Consider the following 8,588-nt stretch of genomic DNA (forward strand, 5'->3'; position numbering starts at 1 on the left):
TTGCCTCTAAGTTTTGGCAATTATGGGGGCACCTGGATGGCTCAGTCAGTGGAGCATCTGACTTCAGCTCGGGTCACGATCTCATAGTTTGTGAGTTCGAGCCCTGCATTGGGCTTGTTGCTGTCAGCACAGAGCCTGCTTCGGATCTTCTGTCCCCATCTCTCTCTCTCTCTCTCTCTCTCTCTCTCTCTCTCTCTCTCTGCCCCTCCCCCACTCATGCTCCCACTCTCAAAAATAAACTTAAAAAGTTTTGGCAATTATGAATAAAGCTGCTATAAACAGCTATGTGCAGGTTTTTGTGCACAGTTTTCAACTCCTTTGGGTAAATAAATGCAAAGGGGAACAGCTGCTAGATATATGGTAAGAGCCTGTGTAATTTTGCAGGAAATCACCAAACTATCTTCCAAAGCAGCTGTATGTATCATCTTGCATTCCCATCAGCAATGAATACAAATTCCTATCGCTCCATATCCTTGCCATCATTTGGTGTTGTCAGTGCTCTGGGTTTGGGCCATTCTAAAAGATGTGTACTGGTAGCTCAGTGTTGTTTAAAAGGAGAATTCTTCAGGGGCGCCTGGGTGGCGCATGCGGTTAAGCGTCCGACTTCAGCTCAGGTCACGATCTCACGGTCCGTGAGTTCGAGCCCCGCGTCGGGCTCTGGGCTGATGGCTCAGAGCCTGGAGCCTGTTTCCGATTCTGTGTCTCCCTCTCTCTCTGCCCTTCCCCCATTCATGCTCTGTCTCTGTCCCAAAAATAAAATAAACGTTGAAAAAAATTTAAAAAAAAAAATAAAAGGAGAATTCTTCAGGTAAAGTTTCCCATTACTTTCCTCCTACACAGAGAATTTGTTTCAGGCCCCAATTTATTATGGCTCTGACCATGGTGCTGAATCTTTGGATCTTGAAAATTCAGCTCCTACAACGGCAGTAGATTCAAAGTCTCACAGTTGTGGGATGTGTTCAAGTGAGATGTGGTTCGAGTGTATGCCCCTTCTTTCTTTGATAATTCCATAATCACATATTTAAGCTAAAGAATTTATCTACTCTCTTAAACTCCTTTTGAGAAATAGGATTGGGAGAGAATCTTTGCCTAAAATCTACAGATTCAGATGCTCCTAGTTCCTGAACTGTATCTGAAAAGGAGTAGACTTCTGAATAGTCAGAAAACCATCTGGCACCAAAGGACACTGAATGCAGGTCAAGAATGACATTTGCCTCAGAAATCTCTAGGGAATAACAGCTATGCCGTAGTTCCTAAAACAATGACTACAAAGAGGCTTCTGCTTCTCAGCGTGGAGGTCCCTGACTTCAGTGGAGTTGGTTATGTTATTGACATCCAGAAAATTTGTGCTTACATAGAGCTTTATCAAAGGTTAATCTTCTAAAGGTTTTGTGGGAACAGAAGAGCACTTTTCATGCCAATTCATCACAGAACGCCTACAACTGTGCTAGGCATGTGGTCCCTGACATCAAGCAGCTTACAGTTTGTTAGGTGAGAAAAACATGAACGTGAGGGACTAATACAAGGTGGAAAGTACTATGTGCCTTAAAAGAGAGATCATGATCAGAAAAATTGTGACACTCCGGTGATCCATTCTGATCTGGAACCTAACTGGAGAGAGTTCTCCAGAGTCCTGAACTCTGGTCTTGACTTCCACTCCCCTTCCATTTCAGGCCAGACACATCTGAGTTGATGAAGTCCGATCAGCCATAAACCTCTTTTTGGAAGTAAATTCTACTTTGCTAGGAGATCCTGCTAGTGACTCTCAGGACTCCTGCTTGCTGGGAGCTGGGGTGGATGGCATTTGTTCTTCTGAGTAGTGCCAACCAGTGAGGGGACAGTCACAGGCAGGTTGGCGCAGATAATGTTCATCTGTCCCGTGGACACAAAATGCAGCAACATCTCGACCAGCTCTCTGCCAACAAGCAAGGCAGAGAAATCAGTGTGTGAGGGGAGGGTGTAAACAAACTGACACACAGGTATTTGTTTAGGAAGGACAAACCGTATTATCAGCCTTTACTCAGCTGACTTGGGAGGACACTGGTCAGCAACAGGACCAGAGTGTCTTTCATCTAATTAAACATCAGGTTTTCCTCCCACTGTTCTCAGGAGCTCTTCCTCAGAATTTCAGGTACCTCAGAGAGAAAGTTGTGGCATGCCAAGCCGGACACAACTTTGTCTAGGCTTTTAATAATTGCATGAAAAGATGGCACTTCTGATCAGCTTACCAATATCTCGAGGTAGAAATGGACTGAGGAGAACGGTTCTGGGCATGTTACAGTGGGACCTCTGTAGGTAAGGCTTAGAACATTGTAGGCGTTCAACATCTTTATTCAACCAGATTACTGCTGAGATACAAAAACAATGGGGGATGGTTGCTTCTTGGGACCAATATTGTACTCCAGAAGGCAAAGAGGAACTATTCACGTGTTCTGGTCCTTGGGGACACTCTCACAATCCATAGGTGATAATTTTCACGATCTGTAACACCAAGGAAGTCCTGGGGCAGGGGTGTGAGGTATGAGCTCAGGAGAAGCTCACCGAGGGACCCAGAATCAAACCCATCTCTGATGGCCACGTCATCTTCAGTTTAACAGGGTTAGTATACCTGTCCACAGCTCATCTGTTCCTCTTTATGGACTTTCCATCTTTCACCTTCAAGACACCTTAATGAGGTACGGCTATTGACCTTACCTTTAGTAGGAAACATGAGGCCACTGGTTTCTTTCTTGCCCATCAGTGTGGAAACAGGACCTTTTTAAGGTCATTTCAAAGTCATTCACAGGCAGGGTCCTCCCAAGAATCCCTTATCTGTTCGCTGTTTTGTTGTTGAAGCTCCGTTCACTTACACGTTTCCCAGCCTCTTTCCCACCCAACTCTCTAATTTTTTGTTTTGTTTCATTCTGCATATGCAGGAAGTCCGTGAGCTAGGATTAGAACATGGCTGTATGTACAATCCACACCTCCTTCCTTTGTCCTTGTTCTACTGCCTGCCCTTGACCTTCCACTCTGGCCTGTTCAGTCACAGGAAGGAAGCCTGAAGGGAGAGGCAGCTGTTTTCATAGACTAAAAGTGCCTCCCACAAAAGTACACCCAAGGGCTGTGCTTTTTTCCAAGACCAGTTCTGACAGCTAAGAAGGCTGGCGCCCAACTGGCACACTCCAATACCTTTGTCCTGTCACCTCCTGCCACATCAAGCCTTTGGCATAGTATTGGCTACTCAGCCTCTGCCAGGCCTGCACCAACTCTGCCCAACCCATAGCGGGTGGTGTCCAACATGTTCGGGGTTGATACAGTTTGGTATGGGGCCATCATTTTCCGGACTCTTTTTTTTTTTTTTTTTTTCCATGGAGGCAGGATTTTTAAAAACACCCCTATCCTTCCTCTTGCCTCCTCTTTGACTTCCTCCTATGATTTTTTGATGAACAAGCTCCCTGCCCACCTACGGACCCCTCTCACCTCCCAGGAGGAAAATTTACGTGCCCCCTGCCCCTCATCTCTTCTCTGCTTTTAGAAAGTGCTAATCTTGAGACAAGCAAGTCTATACAGTTTGGCCCAAAGCTTCTCAACCGCACCCACATACCAGGGCACTGCCAGCCCAGGCAGTTATCTATTGTTTCCACACAGTGGGCAGGGCTGGCCATTGGGCGCTAAAGGCCAACTAGGTGGAATGAGCCGTGTCAAAGGGGGGTGGCTCCAGAGCCGTTGGCTAGAGTTTATCCCTTGGCTCTTAGGAGACAAAGAGTTATAAATGAGGGGGGTGGAGCCCAGAACTTCTCTAGAAGCAGATCATGGGAGTTAAAAACAAAAAAGGACCCCCCAAAATCAATGCCCCCAAATTCTTCAGCCAACATTAAAATTTTTTTTTAAGTTTATTTATTTTGAGAGAGAGAGAGATCATGAGCAGGAGAGGGGCAGAGAGAGAGAGAGTAGAGAGAGAATCTCAAGCAGGCTCTGCGCTGTCAGTGCAGAGCCTGATGTAAGGCTCAAACTCACAAACTATGAGATCATGACCTGAGCCGAAACTAAGAGTCAGACACTTAACAGACTGGGCCACCCAGGCGCCTCTCTTTAGTCAACGTATTAACAAAACACAATTTCATGGGGTGCCTGGGTGGCTCGGTTGGTTAAGTGTTTGACTTCGGCTCAGGTCATGATCTCACGGCTCGTGAGTTCGAGCCCCACGTCGGGCTCTGTGTGGACAGCTCAGAGCCTGAAGCCGGCTTCAGATTCTGCGTCTCCCTCTCTCTCTCTGTCCCTCCCCTGCTCACGCTCTGTCTCCTTCATCTCCCAAAAAATAAATGAATGTAAATAAATTTAAAACAAACTAGGCTCCATTCTCAGAAAAATCAAAACCCACACAACGGGTGGCCATTATGCCTAGATGAGGTAGAACAGTGAAGATGCCAGAGCCTCTTCCCGAGCCTCGCTGACCCACTATGTCGGTGTTAGGACGACAGCTCTCCCTTTGGGTATCTGTTTTACCAGCTGTAGAATGGGGTAAATACTGTTAACACCTATTTCAAAATCTTTTTTTTAAGGATTGTTTGGCTGATGGAGCTGCTGCTTTAATTATACGCCATAAGAAACAATCCAACGTAACTTTTACTCAGCAGACTCAACTCCCTAAAGAAAATTATAGCATGCAAAATTAAAAAAAAAAAAAAAAGAAGAGGGTGAAAAAAATTACTAAGGCATTGGAAGGCGGCACAAAGGTCACAGGTGTGTGGCATCCGTTCATTCCATAATAATCCCACTGTGGCAGAACACCTGGGTTCCAAGTAGCCTCAACCAGATGGCAAATGGAGACAATTAGCATCGCAGGGCTACCCTGAGCTCGCTTAAGGTCCAGAGATGAAGAGCTGTAACTACAGTGTCACATCAACTTCTGGGGGCAGGGTGGTAGAGACCCTTCTCTCTCTATTTTAATGTTTATTTAGTTTTGAGAGAGGGAGGCAGAGAGAGAGGGAGGCGCAGAATCGGAAACAGGCTCCAGGCTCTGAGCTGTCAGCACAGAGCCCAACCTGGGGTTCGAACCCGTGAGTCATGAGATCATGAGCTGAGCCGAAGTCAGATGCTCAACCGACTGAGCCACCCAGGCGCCCTAAGACCCTTCTCTTAACTCTCCCTGACCCAGACTACAGTTGCGTCCTCATTCCCCTCATCTTTCTCAGTAGTACAGACAACAGCTCTGTATGTCAGCCACTTAACCCACAGCCCGGAACAAGCAGATCTCGCTCCTTAGCCAGATGTGGTATAACATGCGTGGAACCCCATTAGCTGCGCTGCCCCTCGGGTCCTGAAGAGCTGGAAATAAAGACCAAAAATAACGTAGGGCCACTGGGTACACAGTGATGCTATTACCTAGTTTCGAGTTCAGTGCAGCCTGTTTCCTTGACGTTGTTATTCAAAATTACATGCCACGAGAGAATACGGTTAGGGAGGCCACTGCTAACGTCACCGGTACCACATTAGCTCCCTTCTGGCCAAGCTGCTGTTTAGATTTCTCACCAGGATTCCATGGCATTTGTCACGGTGAGCAAACGAGAGAGGGTTTCTTTCATCCGTTCAGTCCTTCCACTGGTCGTGCCAATTAGCCGGCATCCACAGCCACTTATATCTCAAAGCCCCTGGACTCTGTGAACTGAATTCAGACTAACTCTTGGACTTCACCTTTTTTTTGTTTCCTAACAGTACATTGAAACTATTTTGTTAACTTTAAAAAGGCCAGCTTCAAATGTCACCTTTGAAATCTATTATATACAAGGCACTTTGAGAATCAGAATGTCAGGTCTTAAAGTGACAGCAGAGACCATCTAAGCCAGGGGTTCTGAACATGGGGGTTGATACCCTTGGAGGGTTTGTGGAAGGCCTTTGGGGCCCATGAACCTTCTAGAACACACTCAATTTTGTGTGCATATGCACTACTTTATTTTTATTTTTTACGGGGGGGGGGGAGAGAGAGAGAGAGAGAGAGAGAGAGAGAGAGAGAGAGAGAGAATGAATCCCAAGCAGGCTCCACATTGAGCCTGATGTAGGGCTCAATCCCATGACCCTGGGACCATGACCTGAGCCAAAATCAAGAGTCAGACACTCAACAGGCTGAGCCACCCAGGTGCTCCTCCACCATTTTTTTTTTCTTAAACAGAGAGGGGTCAGACCTTTCATTAGAGTCTTTAAAAAGGACCCCCAATGGCACCAACTTGCTTCAGAGAGGAGAAAACTGGTGTTCTCACAAGTAAAATGGCAAGATGCCTGGAACCAGATGTGGGTCGCCCGACTTCAAGTTCTTTGCACTCTACAACATTTATATTAAACATTGCACAGACTTTCACTTAAACACAGTAACACATGGGCTCGTCAATGTCCTGAAACCCCACTAATCTGATAAAGGAACGACTCAAGTATGAACCGACAAGGACGGGGAGACCGACCGTCACAGCAGCAGGTGTCAGCTGTCGATAGATTCTGAGAGAATGACCGCCACGTGGGAAACGCAGAGCAGAAAAAGCCGCAACCCAACCCTCAGAGAAGCAAGCCCGAAAGAAGCAATCGGTACGGAATGGAACGGAAAGGCTCGGGGGGCCTGGGCGGGGCTGAGAACAGGACTGTGTGAGGCTCGTCCCCCTCTTCTCCCCACCCCCCCACCCCCACCCCTTCTCCAACCCCAGTCCTGCTCCGGAGAGCTGGGGCTGGAGCAGCGCTGGACTTAGGAGTATTGGCAAGGCCAAGGAAGGAATGGGTGCCTCGCTAAAAAGAGGGGCTGAATTTGAGTCCATGTTCTGAACAATGGGATTCCCGGAGCCTTTCCTCACTCAGTTCAGCTTCCAGAATCCAGCAGCCAAGCTTGTCCCTCTGTGCTGGACTATCGTCCATCAACTGGCCCCCATCACCAGCCCACGTAAGGCTGGGAACCACGCTTCCCAGAACCCCTTTCCATACGTGGCTCCACGTTGAGTTTGCCAGTGAGAGGAAGGTGCGTTCGATCTGGGAGGCGGAAGCGACACGAACCATCATCCCAGTGTCAGATGTGATGGTTCACGGACCTCCCCCCACCAGCCCCCACCCTGCGGCCACCCCGCTTTGGTGGCTCTGTGCTGTGGCTTCGTGGAAGCACCAGCTTCCCCCGCTCCAGTGCAGCAAGCTCACGTCTTTGGTCCTTTCAAGTCCCTCCCTCACTCCCTCGACACCCCTGCACTGTGGAAGCCGTAATACGTATACGAGACGCTTTACTCTTGTAAACGTTGGAAAGGGTCTGTCTGAGCCTGATACACCCTCTCCGGCAGGAGACTAAAGGATTCATCGCTGACCAGACCAAGAGAGGGGGAAAAAAAACAAACTCATAAATAATGATATCGGGAGTCCTCAGTGGAACAGCCGGAATCTCCACTCAATCCCCCAGTATTGGCTTTCTACTGCTGCTGAGACAATTACTGCAGACCCAGTAGCTCAACGTAGCCCAATTTTACTGGCTTACCATTCTGAAGGCCAGAAGTCGGATACAGGTCTCACTGGGGCAAAATCTTGAGTCAGCAAGGCTGTGTTCCTTTCTGGAAATTCTAGAGGAGATCGTTCCCCCTCCCCCATACCCCCTGCTTTTTCCAGCTTCTAGAGGTGACGGCGTTCCTTGGCCAGCAACATTGGGTCTCTCCGACCACAGCCGGGAAAGATTTGCTTTTAAGAACTCATGTGATTGGATTGATCCTACCTGGGTAATGCATGCTTCTTTCCCCATCTCAAAGGCCTTAACCGAATCACCTGTGCAAAGTCCCTCATGCCGTCTAAAGCACCGTTTTCACAGATTCCGGGGGTGGAGCCTTGGGCATCTCTCGCGGGTCCTTTTTCTGCCTACCACGCATCCTAAAATGAGGCCCAAGAGTTGATTAGTCCTGACAAAGTACAGAGAGCTTCCAACAGTTTTAAGGCCCCATCCGTAACTGTGAAGGGATAGTCAAGAATCTAGAGACATTTGAGCAAATTTTTTTTTTTCAAGTAGGCTTCGTGCCCAGTGCAGAGCCCAATGTGGGGCTTGAACTCACGACCCTGAGATCAAGACCTTAGCTGAGATCAAGAGACGCTTAACCGACTGAGCCACCCAGCTGCCCCAATTTGTTTTTAAAGAGAGGGACTTTTTAAAGTTTATTTTTATTTATTTTGAGAAGGGGGGAGGTGGAGGCGGAGGGAGAGGGAGAGAGAAAGAGAGAGAGAAAATCTCAAGTAGGCTCTGTGCTGTCAGTTTGAACTCATGAACCACAAGATCATGATTTGAGCTGAAGTCAAGTTGGACGCTTAACCGACTGAGCCGCCCAGGCACCCCCAGGTGCTCCGATTTGAGCAAACTTGTTTTTGTTTTTTTTTTTTTTAGTTTTAAGTCTGAGAGAGAAAGAGAGCAGGCATGGGGGAGGGGCTGAGAGCATGGAGACGGAGAATCCCAACCAGGTTCTGTGCTTCTGGGGCTCAATCTCACGAACCGTGAGACCACGATCTGAGTTGAAATCGAGAGTCGGATGCTTTACCGACTGAGTCACTCAAGTGCCCCCCAGATGCCCCAACTTGAGCGAACTTCTAACACGAAAGACAAGAGTAAA

At 47.9% G+C, this 8,588-nt stretch overlaps 1 long non-coding RNA gene across 1 annotated transcript in view; it reads right to left on the bottom strand.

Moving 5' to 3' along the window:
- LOC123384032 overlaps positions 1-8,096 on the bottom strand; it is a 42,316-nt gene extending 34,220 nt beyond the window's left edge. Inside the window, exon 1 of the long non-coding RNA XR_006594576.1 lies at positions 7,478-8,096. This is a non-coding gene — a long non-coding RNA (uncharacterized LOC123384032). The remainder of the gene's footprint in view (positions 1-7,477) is intronic.
- Positions 8,097-8,588: the final 492 nt, after the last annotated feature.

The sequence above is a fragment of the Felis catus genome, chromosome A2, assembly GCF_018350175.1.
Source record: "Felis catus isolate Fca126 chromosome A2, F.catus_Fca126_mat1.0, whole genome shotgun sequence".
Taxonomy (NCBI): Eukaryota; Metazoa; Chordata; class Mammalia; order Carnivora; family Felidae; genus Felis; species Felis catus.